This window comes from Gymnogyps californianus, chromosome 15 (genome assembly GCF_018139145.2).
Source record: "Gymnogyps californianus isolate 813 chromosome 15, ASM1813914v2, whole genome shotgun sequence".
Classification (NCBI taxonomy): domain Eukaryota; kingdom Metazoa; phylum Chordata; class Aves; order Accipitriformes; family Cathartidae; genus Gymnogyps; species Gymnogyps californianus.
The window spans coordinates 12282216-12302919 of NC_059485.1; the positions used below are offsets into that span (position 1 = coordinate 12282216).

At 37.8% G+C, this 20704-nt stretch overlaps 1 long non-coding RNA gene across 1 annotated transcript; it reads right to left on the reverse strand.

The window, feature by feature from the left end:
- Positions 1-2760: 2760 nt before the first annotated feature.
- On the reverse strand, positions 2761-6673 carry LOC127022217 (uncharacterized). The gene is made up of 3 exons (XR_007767315.1): positions 6608-6673; positions 6306-6480; positions 2761-3632 (listed from the first exon to the last, which is right to left on the reverse strand). It is a non-coding gene; the product is annotated as an uncharacterized LOC127022217 (long non-coding RNA).
- Positions 6674-20704: the final 14031 nt, after the last annotated feature.

Sequence of the window (20704 nt, forward strand, 5' to 3'; positions counted from 1 at the left end):
GGGCAGCTCCCGGGGGCAGGCAGGGATGTGGGCTCCTGGCGGAAGCGCCTTGCTCCGGGCGCGGAGTGCGTGGGTGTGAGCCAGAGCAGCTGCGTGCCGGCTCTACAAGGCTGCCCTCTGCCCCGCGTCAGGTCCCCCGGAGCCAGAGCCGAAGACCATGCTCTGCTGTCCATCTGGCCAGAAGGGAGGAGCTGCCGCTGGAAGACCTGGGGAGAGCCGGGACCTGCCACTCGGGCAGCGAAGCGCCGTGCGGACGCCGAGGGAAGCCTGTAGTCAGGCTGTCTGCTGGTCTCTGAGGGGGCCTCCACTCCGCTCCTCCAGCACTTTCCTGCTCTGGTAGCTATAATTTCTCTTTGAATTACAGCACTTCCTAGATAATTTAATCTAGATCTGAAGAGTTAAGATGGCAGTGAACTGTGTTGTAAGTTATTCTAGTGGTTAATTATAACCGCTGCTGAATACATGTGCTGTACCTGTAGCCTGAATTTGCCAAACTTCATCTCCCGATCGCTGCTTTTCTTGGAGGACTAAAGAACAACCAAATCCTAAACTGGTTATGGATATTTGTAGCTTGATCAAAATGACTTTTTAACCTTCCCTCAGCCACAATAGAGTCTTATACTGAGTATTTTTTTTGTAGATTGTGTAATCTTCACATTTTTTCCATTCCCTTTCCAACTCTTGTATTATTTTGTAAAACCTACAACTAGATGCCATATTGCAATCACAGTTTCATTGCCCCTCTCAACACGGACAATACTGCTTGCTTTTATGTGATTTTTTTTTTTTTCCTTGCTCATCCGTTCTAAGTATTTCAACAGACCTTTCATTATTGCACTGAAACCAGTGCGTTTCCTGTCAGTTGTCCAAGCAATCATCAGGACCCCTGAAATTTTGGGTATTGATTTTTTTTTGTGTGTCTGTTTTGTTTTCTTTTTTTTTTTTTGGCATTATTATGTTCCAGTATATGACCCCCATTGGATTCCATTGAGGCCTACACTGCTAGGATAAGGAAGGAGAGAGAAAAACAAAGGTTTTTTACAGAACTTACCAAGAACTTGTTCTTGGTCATGTCATCTTACTATTGGAGAGCAGCTGGCAGGTTTTTTTTGTAGTGAATGGTATTTTTATCAAAGAAATAAAATGCTTTTTCACGTGCATACTGAAGGATAGTTCTACTTTTGTATCAAAATGCTCTGATTTCTGCGTTATATCATTCCTCTTTAATCAGAAGTAGAAAATTGTATGTATGTCGTCTGATTACAAAAGACAAAAAGCATGCACAGACAGATTTGTTTTTGTTGTGCTCTCATTAATCCATGCTCTATGAAATGTTTGTGTTGGCACTGAAGTTAGGGTAGTGGGGGATAAATGTGGAAGCACATCAATTTAAGGCAGGATATTGACATGCCTTTGTACACCTGATACGCCTTTGTGCAACTACATGCAGAACACCAGAAATGGTATGTTAGCCCAGTCAAAACTGCACAGTGCTTGAACAAGCAGAAGGGATCATGGTACGAACTTGACAAACCAGAAGAAAGCAGGGTTTCCAGCTCGAGAGCTTGTGTTCTGCAAAAGGATGAAAGTAGTTGGAGGCTTGCTGTGTGACTGTGACTTCCTGCTGATCGATACCAAGTAGCTTCTGATACAACGTGCTATGATACGCTGCCAGCTAGTCTTTCTGTCCCTGTCTTTTGGGTCTTACGAACATAGCGGACCACAGCTACCACCGTGTTTCCCAACCGAGACGGACTAGAATACTAGTGAAATAGGATCTGTGGCAACCATAAATGTCGTCCATGACGCTGAGAAGTCTTGGTAATGTACAAGTCACAATAGAAAACCCATCTATTTGGGACAGATTTTTTAAAATTTTTTTTAAGATTTTGTTGCTACTGCCATCAAGTGGGTCAAAGCAATTTTCCTATTACTCATGGAGTCACATCGCTAATTACTGTTACTCTGTTTTCATACTGTCACTTATACTGCATTTGTTTACTGACTCTTCCGGTCAATAAGTCACACCTATTAGAACGTTTTAATAGTGTTCAACAGCAGTTTAGTGAAACTGCCAGTTGAACAGTATCCCATCCAGCATACCATTGGATATGACAATGAAAACAGTATCCAGGGGAGCAACATGAATTACATTTCATGTTTGTTCTTCAGGAGACTGACTGATGCAATGTGTTAGTGCACCTCATGTTGGATTAGGGCAGTTGGCATGTTTTTCTCTGAAGGAAGGAAAGTAATCTTAAAACCATTGAAAAATCAAGTGCGACTGAAATGTTCAGAGTACAGCTGCTTCTATCAGGAAGTAGACAAAGATGTGAAGTGACAAAAACTATACGAAGTGATGAAGTAAGGAATGCAAGTCAGAAGTTCTATTTCCTACAAGTTGTAGTAAAAGTTCAAAGAACATCTAGTGATATTGGGGGGGAAGAAATCTGATTGATAGAAGGAAATACTTTTATTGAGGAGGAGTTAGGTTGTCCAGTTAATTGCCATGGCATATGGCTAAGAAAATATACTAGTAACAGATTGGAAGTTAATATGGATTACAATGATATAGTGATTTTTTTTAATGAGATTTAAAATTCCTTTTAAATTTTTAAATAAACACTTATGTGGCAGTGCAGACCTGTCATATTTGCTTCTTGTAGTGTTCCTTTTCTTTTATCTGAAGCCTTTGGTAACTGGTATAAATTGTATGTGACAAATGGCATTTTCCTTCTTATGATGAATACTGTCTTTTTGTCAACTGGAGCTGAGCAGGGGTGGGGAGACGCATTTGCTTTTCAAATATACTTTCTCAAACAAGTTTGCATGTGCTCAATGGTTGCTTTAATTAAGTTATTTTTAAATCTGAGGAATAGATTAATATAATTGAGACACAGTTGTACTGAGGAACATTCTCACAGCATAACAATATGGGCAAACTTGTTAAGTTAGTTGTAAAAGCCTCATTTCTCAGTGTCCGTGATTCTGTACATGCAGGAAGATGATAGAGTACATTAATCCAAAATGCTAAAATGTTGATGGAAAGTGCTAGAATGGTCTAAAATATGGTCAATGTAAGTGCAACTTATCCACTTCCCTGTGAGCAGGTGAAGGTAGTGATTTTGAGAGCAGTGTAACAGTACATTTACTGCTGACTAAACAGGTGCAAAGCTGTATTTTGTATTTTGTAGTAACAGAAGTTGGTTCCATTAACACTTTTTATTTAGTAAGAGCAGTTATTTTTACTGAGAAATGAAAAAGCATTGACCACCTACCTTGGTCAAATTTATATATACTCTGCATTTAGCTCTTATGAAGAGCTGTAGCAATGATGATGAGTATAGAAGTACTAGGGTCTGTAGGTATCTAAGCGAAGTCCTGCAAAATTAGGATCCTACTGCATTAAGCATGTGACAATTAAGCTATATGACATATTTGCTGCCCCACTGAATTAATGAACTACTAAAGAATAGTGAAAGAAATTATTCTCCTGTTGTTAGAGATGGGAACGGAGGCAGGGTGATTTGCTCAAGGTGTTATATGATGGCTGTAGCAGAGCTGGGAAACTGCACCTTGGTGTTCTGCATCCCAGCTTAAGTCCAGATTGGGTTCTTCTGTGGCACTGACTCCTGGAGGAAAACAAGGAAAGAAAACACATGCCTCACTGTGAAGGTATCAGAATAATTAGAACTGAAGAGCTGCTTCCCAGCAGTAAGTCAACTGACTGTATTTACTTGATTGCTATACTTGGCAAATGTCCCTAAGTTACCCCACATTTTCTTAAACATTGGATTGGGACACAGGTTTGGCCTGGCATACATCCCTTACAAGTGTATGTTCCTTCAGATACTGAATGTCCAATCATTCACAATCAACTTCTTTATCATCGTTGTCTTCCTAAAAAAAAACCCCAGCCTTACTTATTCAAGTATTTGTTTGGAAACATGCAGTGCCTTTGTTCCTATTTTTAGAGGTTTGGCTGGCTTTCTTCTCGCTCATGTCCTTCTATCTTCTCTTAGTTCCCTTTCACAACCAAAGCTTCCTGTTTACCAGTGTTTTCTTCAGCTCGTGTTGTTAGGGATGTTGTTCCAAAAACTACGAGAGTTATAAAGCATAGTTTGGAGAGACAAGCTCCATGTGGAATATTAGAAAACATTCTGCTAAGCCATTTTACAGTATTTTCCAGTGTACGTGGTATTATCTCAAATCTATTTCTAGCATACAGAACAAAATCCAAGTTTGATTTAAGACTATACCAGCCTACAGTATAACTTGTAATGTCTTTGGTAATAGTAAGCCTATGAGTAGCATGATATGTTCTGAGAGAATTTTGGTGACCATGTTTGTAGCGTTGTCCTTTATATGCCCTTTGGCAGCGATGTTATTCTGTCCATTCTGTGAAAATACTGTGCTAGTGCGTAGCTGCCCATAACCGACAGCTGTATGCTGGAAAGGTTGTTATTACATAAATGTTCTTCAAACTGGTTTACAGTTATAATGTATGCAGAGCAGCTAAATTACTCCTACAGTTTTCTTTTTTCTGTTTTTTGGGTTTTGTTCTGTTCCAGATTCTACCCTCTGCTCCTTAAGTATAATGGCTACTAGCACAAAGCCCATCCTGTGTATACAATCAGCCAGGCAAATAACAAGATTGCAAGTATGTTCTTGGAGTACCATGTATATACTGATGCAACTCTGTCCATTTTTATGATATGGAAATATATCATCTGTCTTTGAACAAAGCCACAGACTGGAAGATTCTGAGGAAGGACTCTATAAATAATTTCTGGCTTGCTTAGCTCTTAAGTTTCGACAGTCATCCCTGCCTTCCACAAGATTTCTTATACGCTGTAAGTTAAGTTCTACATTTCAACAGTTGCACCCAAAAAAAGACCCACAGCCTGCTGCTTGTGGAACCTAGGGCTACCTTTTATTTTTATATCTGGAGAAGAAGAGACTTAGCAATGCAACTCTTGCATTTTTGTAAAACAAAATTTGAAATCTCTAGCATCTCTCTGGAAGGATGTTTGACTGGCTTTCTTTTATATAGGTTACATCAACTTGGATTCTTGAAATGGCTGATGTAATGACCAGGATGATGGGATAGAGTGACCTCTCAGCAAGTTTGTGGGTGATACCAAATTGGGGGGAGTGGTTGATACACTGGAGGGCAGGGCTGCTACTCAGATGGACCTAGTCAGACTGGAAAAATGAGCTGTTGGGGACCTCACGAAGTTCAGCAAAGGCAAATGCAAAGCCCTGCATCTGGGCTGGCATAACCCCATGCAGTAGGACAGGTTGGGAACTGACTGAATAGAGAGCAGCTTTGTAGAAAAAGAGCTGGAGGTCATGGTGGACAAGTGGAATGTGAGTCAACAGTGTGCTCTTGCAGCAAATGTGTCCAGCTGCATACTGGGCTGAGTATAACTGGTAGGTTTGGAGGGAAGTGATTCTTCCCCTCTATTTGATATTTGTGAGACTACATCTGGAGTTCTGTGTCTTGTTTTAAGAAAGGCATTGACATACTAAAGCAAGGCTAGTGAAGGCCACCAAACTGTTCAGGGGGCTGCAGTTCATGGCATAAAAGAAGCTGAGAGAGCTGGATTTGCTCAGGTTTAAGGAAGATGATGGTGAGGGGAGGTCATACTGCTGTCTACCACTTCCTAATGGAAGGGTGTAGAAAAGATGGAGCCAGATTCTTCCCAGAGGCGCACAAGAGGCAATGAGCACAAGTTACAACATGGGAAATGCAATATAGGAAACAATTTTTTTTTTTTTTTTTTTTTTTTTTCAACAACGGATGGTCAAATACTGAAACAGCTTGCCCAGAGAGGCTATGGAAACTCCATCCTTAGAGATATACATAACTCAACGGGACATGGCCCAAAGCAACCTGCTTTAATGGGACCTGCCTTGAGCAGAAAGTTGGACTGCAGACTTGTAGAAGTCCCTTACCACCTATGTGATTCTATGATTTTGTGATGTGATAGCAGATAGCTTCAAACTAGCAGTTCCAGCCTGTCAGGGAAAGAGACTCCAATACCACTTTTCCTTTTGCCTAAAGGTTTTCATGAAACTATGCCCTGCAGGCAGGGAAGGCAGTAGTCCTGTTCTACTGCAATAACAAATTCATTGATAATTATTTTTTCCACATATCACCAACTAAGTTATGCAAATGCACAGGGGAAATCATCTGTACTGAATTCAAAGAGAGCTGAGACTTTGTTTGCCTACTTTTATTATCTAGACAGCTTTGTCATAAACAGAAGCAGTGCCCTTTTCATAAAGAACTACTTTCCTACCATTTTAACTCACTGTTCTGAAAGTCCATTTCTATGACTTTGTCCTTGTTGACCATTTCTGAATCTTCTTGCTGTTCTATTTTTAGCGAGATGGGGAGGAAGCTGCAGAACTGTATGCAGTATTCAAGGTGAAGACAGAACATGGATTTATAGAGACTGTGCAGACTACGTTCCACTAAGAGGGAAGAGACAGAAATGCACATTATGATTTTGAGTAACTTTTCCTTTTAGTATGTCTACTGGCTCTTCATTGTCTCTAAATGTTTTAAATTGCTTAAAAATAAAATGCAGATTTTTCTTACCTGTTTATTTGTTCACCTCTTACTGTTTTGTTCTTCAGCCTGTTTGTCAATGGTGCAACGCCCTATTGGTCTGGTCTGCTTGTATTACAGCTTTCTTTCACGACCTTTCTGTTCATGATGTCTGCTTCCTCAGCTGTGAAGAGTTTTATGGCAATTGGACACTTGGCAGAGGATAAAACCCCTAAGTTATGGGTCCATCAAACGAAAGGTGAGTAGAATGTAGCCCTTGCCTGTTCCAGGCTAATCAACACAAGAGCTATCTATCTTTAAACAGCTGTCATGGTTTAACCCCAGCCAGCAACTAAGCACCACACAGCCACTTGCTCACTCCCCCCACCCAGTGGGATGGGGGAGAGAATCGAAAAAAAAACCTCATGGGTTGAGATAAACACAGTTTAATAGGACAGAAAGGAAGAAAATAATGATAATAATAATAAAATGGCAACAGTAATACTAAAAGAATTAGACTATACAACACAAGTGATGCACAATGCAATTGCTCACCACTCGCCGACCGATGCCCAGTTAGTTCCCGAGCAGCGATCCACCCCTCCTAGCCAACTCCCCCAGTTTACATACTGGGCATGACATCATATGGTATGGAATATCCCTTTGGCCAGTTTGGGTCAGCTGTCCTGGCGGTGTCCCCTCCCAGCTTCTTGTGCCCCTCCAGCCTTCTTGCTGGCTGGGCATGAGAAGCTGAAAAGTCCTTGACTTAGTATAAACACTGCTTAGCAACAACTGAAAACATCAGCGTGTTATCAACATTATTCTCATACTAAATCCAAAACATAACACTATGCCAGCTATTAGGAAGAAAATTAACTCTATCCCAGCTGAAACCAGGACAACAGCTTAAATGCCATCCAGACTATTTTGGGAACTGGAAAGTTACTGAATGTATGGTTGAGAGACAAAAAAATCCTGGAACTACTGAGGGATGGGGAACGTTGGGATTAGCTAGAGAACTTATGAGTAGGAAAGAAATGAATACCAGAAATCTGGTATCTTAAGACATGTGGGATCAAAAAGGGGCTCAATAGTGCTGAAGAACTGAGTATGTGTCACTTGTCAAGCAGGCTCTGGATATCTTTCTTTGCTGTTGGATTGTCTCCCATCTTACTCTTTGCTTTTGCAGTGTGGTTGGGATGAGGAGTAATTGAACCAGAGAACTGTCAGCACTAACATCATGATTTGCTGTACCTGAAATAAACCAGATACTTCCAAATCAGCCAAAAGATGTAACAGTCATTTGCTGAGGAGTATGCAGAGTAAGTGCACGACATGCAGGTCAATGTTCAGTAAAATGTTTGCTTAGCTGCTATTGTTTAGCTACTAGCTGCTGTTTTGTTTTCCAGTGAGAGGCAAGGACTCTCATCTCAATAGAAGGTAAGAGTTTAAATGTATTCTCAAATCTGGGCCGTCATGACAAACATATTATTAAGTTTTCTATGTAGGCCTATTTTCCACTGCATTTGGAAGGCAACAAACGCCATGGGTACTATATAATATAAACAATTTAGAACAATTTCTATATCCTGTAATTATAAAGACTTAAGCTTATGCTTCTTTGCAGTATCAATTACTGGCTTAAGAATACTTTTTCCTAAAACTAGGAAAGAGCTTATGATTCTATAGGCTTTATATTTCCTTAAAAGTGATCAGTTATAGACAAGAGAAGACATGTTCAGGACACTTACAAGTAGAACACTTGTAGACTCATTGTCAGAAAAAGCTAAGAAAACAGTTGAGTCTGAAGGTAGCTGCTGAAGTGAAGTCCCAGTACCTTGTAAATACAACAGTGCTCAGGGAAGATGATGATACTTAACTCTTACAGAGTTCACTGAATCTTCAAAGACATATAGAATTGTTGCATAATTTCCATTGTACAAATTGAAAACTAGGACACCATGGGTTTGGCAGTCTTAAGCCTTGGTCATTCTTTTTGGTTTTATTTTAACACAAGGAAGATGACCTGATCCAAATACCTAAATTGCTTCCTTGGTTTAAAATAAAACAAATTCCTAATGGTGATACTGTATTTACTGAATTTCATAGAGACCCATCTAGAAAAACTCCTGTCTACAGGTCCTGTAACTAATAAAATTCATATCATCCTAAACACATAGAGGGGCTGTATGCTTTATAATAACATGTATGAAGAATCTTGTTTCTATGTATAAAGAAGAAAAAGTTTTAACTGCATAAGAAAAGCCATCATAAAATTAATACATCAAATGCCATGAACTACCCCATTTGTACTAGGAGTGATGGAACCGTCATTCTCTTTGCATTTACTCTACAGAATAAGGGAGTTTGCTATACTGCATGTAATAGGCCTTGCTAACTGGCATCAGGATGTGCAAGATAGCAAGAAAAAATGGGAGCAAGGGATCAATCATAGTAAAGCTTTAAAAAGAATAGTTTTCTCTTCAACTGTTAGAGGTGTGAATCTTGCTAAATGAATTTAAATTGTTTAAAGCACTTATCCTAAAATCTCAAGAACCAGCAGTCAAAAGGTGACTACTAACGAAGTAGTTCATTCCTCTGAGGCCTTCTTTGGTAACTTCCTAGTTTCAAATTTATGTTGTAGCTTTCACTGATCAGCATTTCAAAGTTTGCAGAAATAAACAGACATATTGCCAAATAGCCATTTTACAGTGATCATGAAACTCTTTCAGATGGCAAGTACTAAATATATTTTTATTTTTTTACAGTGTAAAACTTAGCACATTCTAATTGTGTCTCAGTTACTTTACCATATTTTCATTTAAATGATGTTGAATGGTAGAAATTTTGTCTAGCTTTGTTTTGTGACTATGGCACCCCAAAAAATAGGAATAATATGGTGCTGCATACAAAATTTTATGCTGACCATATTCAGATTATCTTTTAAAATAAACAGCTTATGCATACTTGACATTTTTACTTAACAGAGCAAAACAGTACTGCATACACGGAGTATTCTGGATTTTATGAGTGGTCTGCACGTAAGATCTGCATGCTTAAACTTAATGGTGATTTGATATTGCTGTGAGAATCCTAACCTTTTAATTTCCTAATTCTGTTTGGAATTCTTTAGTGCCACATTAATGTTTTAATGTTGCTCTAGTTATTTCCTCTCTCAGAAAGAAGAAAAGATAAACCCTTATTAGTTTATGCACCATGTAATCCCTAGGAAAGATTTGCCAGGAACAGATAATCTTTGCTTGTGTCCAGGTCTTATTTAGAATGGAGGGTCAAGGGGAGCCATACCCAAACTTAATTACATAAGCAATTCTAATTAATATTTATTCTGTAAAATGCTATACTGAATTTTTGTTTAGATTTGTTCTTTCTGATAGCCACCAAAGAAAATACCTGTATGGTATTTATTTTAAAAACCAAAAGTCAATACTGTACATCACTCTTTCAAATGCATGGATGTTCAAGGATAATTGTGTGTTGAGATGCTGCTGAAGGTTCATTTTCTTCATGTCCAATCAAGTAGTATTTTTCATTTATTAATTTTTGTTGAAGCAACAAATAGTTTGCCTATGGATGTGTGCAAACATGTTTTGCATATGCATGCAATAAAGTAGAATTAAAATGTAAAGCAAAGTAGTTGATGTTCTGTAATGACTTCATCCCTAATCCTAGGGAAGGGAATGCATCTTCCTTTGGACAGAAAGCAAGCACTAAACGATCACTGTCTTTCATATAAAGAAAGAAATATTTTGTACCATAGCACATATATTGCATCCCCCCTTCAGTGTTCTGTAATCTGCATAATTAGCTGATTACCCCACAACTGGAAGGACTGGAATTAGGTGGGTCCTTTTATGATCATTATGACTGCAAGTTGAAGGAAGAGGAGGAGCTGCAGCACTCCTAATTTAACTTCAAATACTGGACTTAGGAACCTATGTGAGAACACTGAGCAGCACAATCCCTTAGAGAAGGGTCGCCGTCGAAACCAGTGTAACTGCTTACTGGTAGGCTGCTTCTTTCAATTTTTTTTGGTCTTTGAATTTTGTTTTTCATCACTTTTTTTTGGCCTCTGCCCATCATCTTTTCTTCTTCAGCTTCTTAAGTCACTTGTCATTTATTTGAAGAGTTGAAGGTCAGATCATCTCATCTGACTTGGATGCCATAGGCCCTGAAATTTCTTATACCAGCCCAAGTAATTTCTCTTTGAGCAAGGCATATTTTCTATCCGCTTAAAGCACATAACTAAATTTGGAGTCACACAATTTTAGAAGATAAGGAACTTCCTGTTCTGTTAACAGAAGAACATCTTGTAAGGGGCCTGTGGCTGGAAAAAAGTGGAATCAAGAGTAGGCACCAGAAGTAGACATAGGACAGCCTAGTTAGGGGAGGGTTTATTTAAAACTGATTGACTTACAGTAGGACAGGACTATTCATATTTAAAGTGGGTTGTATTTTTACAGTAAAAATAAAATTTAATAAAGACAAGCTTTTTTCTCAGCAAGAAAAAGGTGGTTTATTCATTAAAATATTTGTTAGAGGTAATAATCTGGGAGAGCCTTTGAGAAAAGGAAGGAATGGCAGTAAGTTCAATACTAAAATGTTTCAACTGACAGCCAAAGAAACTTTAGTCTTGAGAAAATATAAGGTGTAAACAATATTTACTACAGGCTAGGTTCTGTCCTCAGTTAAACCAGTATATTCCTACTATCTCTAAAAGGTAACAAAGAAAAATGTATAAAACTATCTAATACCTGAGATTCAGCAGTTTACAGAAGAAAGTACATTTTTATGTAAACAAATAATCACTGCAACAGCTGCACAGGTTTAAAAACTGAAAGCTCAATTTTACAAATTTAAATAATGAGACCCAGGATAACTGAAGCTCTACACAATACCAATGGCAAGGCGCAGATATAAACTTCAAAGAGCCTAGCTGCTTGTCTTATTTTCTGTGCTTTGAAGTGTGCTAGTGCTACTTATTCCATCAAGAATAATAATGCTGTAGTTCTAAAGAAAGGCTGACATGCCCAAACTATATGTATATAGAAAAACCTCAGAAGGCAGGCAACGTTTCCTTTTAAAATAGCTTCTAACAATGACTTAGCATAATTACACATGATCCAGACTGAGGTTTGGAAGAATGTTAACTCTCCTGTCAATTTAAAACCTCCTTTTGTATACAGCCAATGGGTGGGGTGCCACATTTTAGAGTACAGCATTCAAGTTAAAAACCCAACCATCTAAGGTTTGTTTTGAGTCTTACAGCATACAAGCTCAAAACTCAAATTTTCTGGAAGCACAAGTGGTTAGCGTCACAGCCGCTTCCCCCTCCCTGCTCCCAGTGGGATGGGGGCGGGGGGGGGGGGGGGGGGGGAGGTAAAACTCATGGGTTGAGATAAGAACAGTTTAATAACTAAAGTAAAATAAAATGTACTACTAACTAAGAATAGTAATAATAATAATTATTATTATAATGAAAAGGAATAGAACAAAAAAAGAGAAATAAAACCCAAGAAAAGACAAGTGATGCACAATGCAATTGCTCACCACCTGCTGACTGATGCCAGAGCAGTGATCCGCCCCTCCCAGCCAACTCCCCCCAGTTTATATACTGGGCATGACATTCTATGGTATGGAATACCCCTTTGGCTAGTTCGGGTCAGCTGTCCTGGCTGTGCTCCCTCCCAGCTTCTTGCACACCTGCTTGCTGGCAGAGCATGGGAAACTGAAAAGTCCTTAACTTAGGATAAGCGCTACTTAGCAACAACTAAAACATCAGTGTGTTATCAACATAATTCTCACACTAAATCCAAAACAGAGCACTGTACCAGCCACTAAGAAGAAAATTAACTCTGTCCCAGCTGAAACCAGTACAGTTAGAAACACAAAAATGGATTTATAAAACAGATTTAAAAAGCATGAAATAAAAAGTTGATTAGCACAAAGGTATGAGAAACAGCAGGACTCTGCCTATTGTAGCAACTTCTATGTTAATGGCAGTGCAGTTCTGTTGCAATTGCAATTGTTTCCTAAGAACATTCCTCCATTTCTTCATGTATCCTATATCCTGCCTTATAATATCCATGTGGACTAAGATTGTTGTGAAAGGTCTTGCTGCTCCATCAGTGCCATTATTTGTAATGACCACTGTAAACTGCCTATTCATCTGAATTCTCTTCCATACTTCAGAATGAGAACTCTGTGAAACTAAGTATATTGTGTTAGTCCACTGTCACGGAACTCTTATCGCTTCTGAAATTGTGTATATTTATAGGAGTAATTAGTATATACCTAGATGCTTACAATACAGCTCACAGCTGCAGTTATGTCGGCACTACTAAATTAGGCAGCAGTAGCACAGCAGTTTACACTTGCTTCCCAAAACTGTCGAGCAGTCTGCATACTGGGGAATACTGACTCTTTCAGATAAGAAGAAAATGAGCTAACCTTATTTTTCCAGATACTAATTTCTTCAGAATAATTCCCTGTGGAATCACTAACTTCCAATGATTGTGTTGTTTATATAGCAACTTTAGTGGTAAATAAATTAAATCCCTGAGATTTTATAATTTTAGAGTCATACTGGCTTTAATACCAAGATGCTGGACAGAAGGATGCAATGTATGATTCTTTAAAGAAAATACTTTCTTAGAGTGTCTATGGCAGCATTCATAGGATCATAGAGTGGTGTGGGTTGGAAGAAACCTTAAAGATCATCTTGTTCCAACCCCTCTGCCATGAGCAGGGATACCTTTCACTAGACCAGGTTGCTCAAAGCCCCATCCAAAGCATTCTCATGCTTTTCTGCTCTACTTCTAAGATGTCCTTAAAATGCTAATCCTTCTAGTTTGACAAACAACAATTAAAATACTGTTTTAAAATATTTCTCTTTTGATAGAATCTCAATTATGAAGTACTCTGTTTTTTTCCTAATTTGAAAAAAAGAATCTGCTTCTCCATAGAAGACAGAAGTGAAAGGAAAACGTACAAGTTTCTAATATCTAGTTTTGACACATTTTTACTGTTTCAGTTGCTGACTAGATCACTTAGTGAAATGACTGTTGATGACTGCTGATCTGCACGTTGCCAAAATATTCCTGTACCCATTTATAATTCTTAATACACACCAGCATTACTTATCAGTAATTTTTGCAGTTAAAAAAAAAAAAAATAATTGCTGTATTTATTTAACCATTTTGTATTTTAAAACAGTTTGTTGCTCAAGAAAAGTCAACAATTGAAATGAAGATTGCCAGGAAGGAATAAAAGGTGAATTCTACAAGCAAATTCTATCTGTAAAAGTGCGTGTGTCTGTGTGTGTTTTGGGAGAGTGGGAAGACCCTTCTCTCCCCTGCTCTCTGAAAAAGTTGTATTTTGAATCCTGTATTTCAGTAATGATTGTAAAGAAAACAGAAAAACCTCTCATCAGTTTGATGCTCAGCAATATAAAAACAGAAATATGCTAGATTGAATGCATCAGCTAACGTCATTCTCCTTTGTTTTTCTCTCAAAAGGATTTTCTTTGAAAGAACCCAGTCAAGTCTCACCACTCCTTATTTAAAGTTTTATTTAAATTCAGTCAGAGTTTTTCAGTGTATATGTAAAATTGTTAGTTTTGTAATGTGGCTTTTGTTTCACTATGTTTTAGGAGACAGATTATTAAAATGATTTTGTTTTTTAGTATGTTCTCCAACATGAAGTAGAATGATATAAAGCAAAAAGTAAACACTACTGTTAAGGACTTGAAACTCCAATTCCTTGGAATGTAAACCTGAAGAATTGCTTAAGTATGTTTTATACTCAGTCAGCTTGAAAATACTTTGCCATTTTTACTAGTGCTTATAAACCTGAGTTTTGGATGACTGCTCGACCTTTTGAATAAGGATGACAGTTAAGATCAGCTGATGAATAACTGCTTATACTGTTTGCAGGAATTAAGGTATGGGTGTATAACTGAGGATTGTGGTGGCTGGTTCTCTATGTGAAGGGCCTGAGCCTCCTCCACAGTATACGGAGAGAGTTAAGAATTCATAAGAGCCATTATGATGATCGGGGACTTTCTATTTTAGCCACATGGATATGATTAAGCAAGGCAGAGAGGCATAACATTTAGCCATTTTGACCTAAGACTGCAGGGAAGCAGACACAGTGCCGATGTGTTAATAGCTTTCAGGATATGAGAGAGAGAGTTTAGAGGCTTTGAAGACATTTAACCTACTTAGCTCACCTACGAAAAGGATAATCTGATTGTCAGCTTAAAGAGGTTTGTAAGCAACTACTGCCTCTATTCCTTTTTGTTGAAATTGTGAAAAGAATTAAGAGTGACTCTTATTTAGTGACAGAGAAAGAAACATACACCAGTGACACTCTAGCTTGTGATTAGGATACCTGACTGCCAAAAGAGAAAATCTGGCTTGATCCTTGCTTGTTTATGCAGAGGTCTCCTGCAAAACTTTCTTCCGAGAGAGCATTCCTGCTAAGAGCAATCTAACTGGTAAAGTGTGTGTCTGTGTTAGCATTTTAGTTTGGCTCAGAAGTGAGCCAAATTGATCATCCCCATGTACTGTGCTCTGGTTCATTTTACAGAGTCGTCTCAGAGCACGTGACCTGGATTCCTCTGGGGTAAAATGAGACAGGAAGGTGTGCTCCAACCACTGCATTCAACCCATGTGTTCAGACTAAAGCTATTCCAAAGTAAGATCCCTGAAACGTGCATTGGTGCTGAGCATTTGACATCCACACTTTTGCTACACAAATGGGCTTCTTTTGGACTAGTCTACTTGCTAAAGCAGACACGAGTACGTGCAAAGACAGCAGACTCAGCATACACCTTGCTCCCTGGCCTCTCTTGGACAACTCTTACTAAATGTACGCTCCTAGAAGTCACACTAATTTGGCTTTTACATTACTAAGACATTGAGACCTTCTAGATCTTGGCAAAGCTAAAAAAAAAAAAAAAAAGTTGGTTTTTTTGCTATTCTGGCAGGGAACTCTCCCTGTGTAGAGAGGTATTCTCAGTTCTGCTTCTTATTTGCTAAAGCACCATTCTTTAACTGAGTTAGATTATAAACCACTGTTTTCCCCTCTCCCATCTTCTTTATGAGCAGATTTAAACCTCATATATAACCTGTGATAAAAAGAGATCAATTCACTTTACCCATATTCCATCTTTTCAGTTACACTAGAATTCTCTAGCATTAAACGTCTGTTGTAGTTAACCTCTAAATATAAAGCCAAGCAAATAAGGACAGGACTACTGAGGTGAAAAATCAAGATATTGAATCTAACAAAAATGTATAGCTTTAAAGTACAGCTACAACAAGCATTATCTGTGGAATAAAACACTTCCTGAGATTCATGCTAACAGTGGATGCAGTGACATTCTCCGTCTTCCAAAGGAAGTAATCAGACACACCTTACATTGTTAAATTAATCAGCGCACCCATAGTTACAGAAAAGAAAATGATAAAATTAAGACCTGATGTAAACAGCTGAAGCTCATGATAATGGGTTAGCTAGTTACAACAGTGATGTAAATATTATATTAGCAAATAGGTCAGAAAATAGGTGTAATTTTCCTCAGCTTAATCTCCAATGCCTGTTTATAATGTACAAATGAGTAAGACAACAGTATAGAGAAAATGGAAAAGAATAAAATAATCCAATAAATTAAGTGGACATAGAGTGCTACCTTCTTAACCACAATAAATAATAAGAAAAGGATTATTTCTAAAGACTAGGAAAAGTTCTGATATTCTTTTCTTTAGGGGAACTGTGAAGACTAACATAATGTTAACAAAATGAAAATTAAAAGCTTCTCAGAAAGAATGGAGTTGACAAATTAATACCTTCATGATGTGCTTTCCTTGAATCCCTAAAGTATCTTGATATATATAAATCAGTATCTCATTTTTCAAGATATATTCTGCACTCTCAGAAAGTATCCTTAGCTCACTGAACATGAAGTGAGGTACTGTGAGAACTGCCCACAGAAACATCAGAGCTGCTGACTGCTCATCACCCTGGCCAAAATTACCTATAATCAGCTGGAATAGATCAGATATCATGAAATCAAGAATTGAAGCAATGTATAGATGATTCCTACTGAAATACAGCCTTTATGTCCAGACAGATACATTTGTCTGATCATAAGAAATTTTGCAAATGTGTGAATCCCTTAAGAAAATGGTAAAGCACCTTAACAGATTTACAGATCTTAAGGGTATGCAGTGTCAAGGCTCAGTAAGCTGGAAAACTGAAGTTAATCTGCTGAGAACTTACAGAGCAGAACTTTTATTTGTATCAGTCTCTCAAATTTATTTACTCTTTAGTATTTCTTGTCTGAATTAATACAAAATGCCCTACATCTTCCACTTCATTTTTAAATCACATTTTCAAAGCTCTCTATGTGGCTCTGCAAATGAATCTTGAATTTTCTAGTCCAGTAACAAGTTTTATTTGCATATTTTTACATACTTTGGACAACTAACACTTAGGAAGGATATCTTAGCTAGGCACCTTCATTGTAATGATTAAAAATTTAACTACTGCACTTTTGGGACAGTGTGCTTAAAGAGTGGGTTTGGGTAGTTGCTGTAGGGGCACTTTCAGGTATGGCTTCACGTGGTTCCAGTTTTGCCACTCCTCCTGTTTAAATGTGTGTGACAAAATCAGGAGACAGTCTAAGTTGTAATACCACTGATAGCCTAACAAGCATGTCTCTTTTTTCCCCCCCCCCCCCTTTTTCTTCCCCCTGACAAAGTGAGGTGGTGCATTTTGATTTGTTTCCAAACATACTGAGAGGTCTGAGTAACTTAGGTATCTTAGGGAGTAAAGCTAGCCGGGGAAAAAAAACCCTAGATCCATCTCCCACCTGCCCATTATAACCCTTACTACTCTTAAGAGAAGGTTAAAAGCAGAGACTGGTGCTCCCCTCCCCCCCCCCCCCCCCCTTTTTTTTCTGGCTAACAAGATCTCTAACAGGTCACCCATTTTGAAAAATGGTTATCTTTTCTGTTCACATCCTCATTATACCAGTCATCTATAACTTCGTCACACTGCAACGTATTTACTCATGATTATCCTCTGAGGCTATTCAGAGGCCTGAAGCTAACGCTCATGATGGTGGCTGGCATCAACAAATTTCAATTAGCCCCGCTTAATACATTTGTTTTCTGTGTGCTAAAATATTGCACTGAAATTGCTTGATTTTTTTTTTAAATTCAAGAAGTCCTTTCTAATTTTGAACATTTCAACGTAAAAGAATCGTTATCTTCCTACTTTTTGTGGATTCAGGTCAGACATAAACTTGTAGCTACCCCCTAGGATTCAGCTCCTACAAACCGTGGGCCTGGGCACCACCCCAGGAAGCGAAGGAGTGGGACTTATGCCCTCTGCTGGTCTATTGGATAGTGACTGCGCTACTGTGGAAGGCAAAATTCATCTTAGATTTAGTAAAATAATCTAGAAGTTACAGCGAGGCATTATGGAATGACTGTTTACTAGCTTTTAAATTTTGCTGCAGATTACGATTGAGACATTGAAACCAAACCAAGATACTCTCTACTGTATACTAATACTTAATTTGTATGTAAAGGATACGACTGATGGATTTCTATGCTAATTCCTACGCAAAACCCCATAGGTGTTTCACTGGCTTAAACAGTTTCCAACAATGTTTTAACAAGCAAGAAATCTTAAGTTAATTTATAAAATGCTAAGCAGTTTCCTAATGAAATTAAAAGTGTTCATAGCTAACATCAGGCTTATATCATAAAAGTTACGGTTTAACTTGCCTTGTAGCTGTTCTCCAAATACTCTGCTGCCCCTCCACCACCGTCAATTTCTTAGTGCTAGCAGAAATCACTTCTCTGCTAAGGCATTACCACTGTATGCAAAAAGTAAATGAACTACATCTGAAACATCGTTGTTAGAGTACCAAGTCACAAGCACAACTTTGCAACATGCCATTTGTTTAGGAAGATTCTGTTACACTGTTTAGCTCAAGCCTAAGGGTAACTAAATAATAATATATAGACATTTAAGAAAGAATAAACAAAACAGTAAAAAAACCTAAGAGAAAGCTCTTTATTTCTACAGAGATAAGTGTTGTCTAGTATAGGATATTCTGTTCTTGCATGGATTTCAAAAAAAAGAGTGTAGACTGATGTAGTTGCTGTTTAAAAAAAAAAAGAAAATTAATCTTATTTTCAAGGGTCAAGCCCATAATTTGACCAGTAACTGCTGGAAATGACAAATTACAATTTAATCAGCATTTAAAAAGGAAAAGCTTTTGCTGTTTCAGTAAGGCAGTGAGTTAGGGTTTTCAACAGCATGGTATGCACATGACAGAACAGATAAAATACCACAGAGAGCATAAAACATTGAGTATTGCATGCAAGTTATCACGGAGATATTAAGAATCCATCACTATGAACAAAAAAGCCGAAACAAAATCTAATATTGGCAATACCTTTGGTGGGAGTCCTCCTTCATACGCTGGCCAGCTACAGAAATGTGCAATAGGTCTTCTTATTTTGGTCAGAGCAATGCTTACTCATCTCTGGGTATCCTAAGGAAAAGAGGGGTGTCAAGCAGTGGCAGAAAATAGAACAATAATAGTGTGGGCACCCCAGAAAAACAAGCAAAAACCCCACCAACTGCAAACTGACTTTTAGAATGGATTACATTAAACTGTATTTAATCTACACATGATTATTTAAAATAAAGGGCATTATTTTGGTTAAGTGACTTGCCGTTGGAAGGGAACCGTTCATAATCTAATTTAGTTCAGTTTAATTCTGCAGGTTTCTCTTCTCATAAAGATATAATATGGCTTAACTGTTTCAATCTGATTAATTCAGGTCAAAACTCCTGAGCATGCCTTCACCGAAGGAGTTCTATATTTCATACTCTTGTTTTGTATAAAGCTCTATCTTGGTGAAGTATTTATAGAATTTATGTATACATTCTTTGTTGTTATTTCCTTTGGTAGTAGCTAAAACATATATTCATGTCTGACCAAAACTGACTTTTTTTACAGATGTCAAAAAACCATCTTTTTTGAAATTTCCTGTTTTAATTATTCAGGGAGATATATTTTTTTTCCATTCCAAAATACACATGGAGTTGGAATAACCATATATTTCAAATGTAGTTATATTCCATAACCACTGTTTAAGGAAAGAGAGCAATGTCATTATACATATATATACATGACAGAATTCTGGGTCTGGGAAAGAATCAAGGACTCTCTCAAAACAGCAAACCCAAAACAGTTTTAAAGGGAATACATTCCTGGAATTATCTCTACACATAAATAACTTATTTATGTCAGAAACTCCAGTGAACTGTAATCCTAATGTCAGAAAGTGTTTCATGATAAGGACTTCAGATGCTGCAGATAAAGGAATACACTGAAAACACTTACTTGCCTTCCACTCATCTAAAACTATCATTCACAGCTATGTAATCCTCCTGATCAGTGAGCACATAATAAATAGGGGTTCCAAAGCAATTTACTTTATAACATTTGAATCATAAAAATCAGACTGGTTTTGTTTCCTCTCCAAAAATTTTTTTAGCATTCAAATCCCTTTGCTTGTTTTGTTCCGTAAGCTTATGGTGGAAAAAAAATGTTTAAAAAGCTGGCCATGTTTTTGAAAAAGGCAGCTGCATAAATGCCTTAATTTCCATTTTCTGTAAGTGCCAACTTTTCCTTAGCTCAGAATATCACTTTACTTAAACATGGGAATTCACAAGGGATTTTTTAAAATTAACTACTCCACAGGAATTCACAAGGGATTTTTTAAAATTAACTACTCAATCATAAATCTTAAGATATTATCATAATTTAAGATTAACAACAAGGAACACATCTACTTGTAGAGTAAAGCAGTGGAAAGGACAGAATATGTATTTTCTTCTGCCTTAATAACTACTATTTAAAAAAATCTATGATTGCATGTTTTTCAGGCTGTAGCTTGGCTGAACCCAAAAACAGACACAAACATAGCAAGCTTGGAAGATACGATGAACCAGTGGCACAGCAACAAGGGCATATTTCAGTGACTGAATCGTGAGTGCAGTTTGGCTGTTCTTGGAATGCAGGTCTCAGTTCTTCAGTTT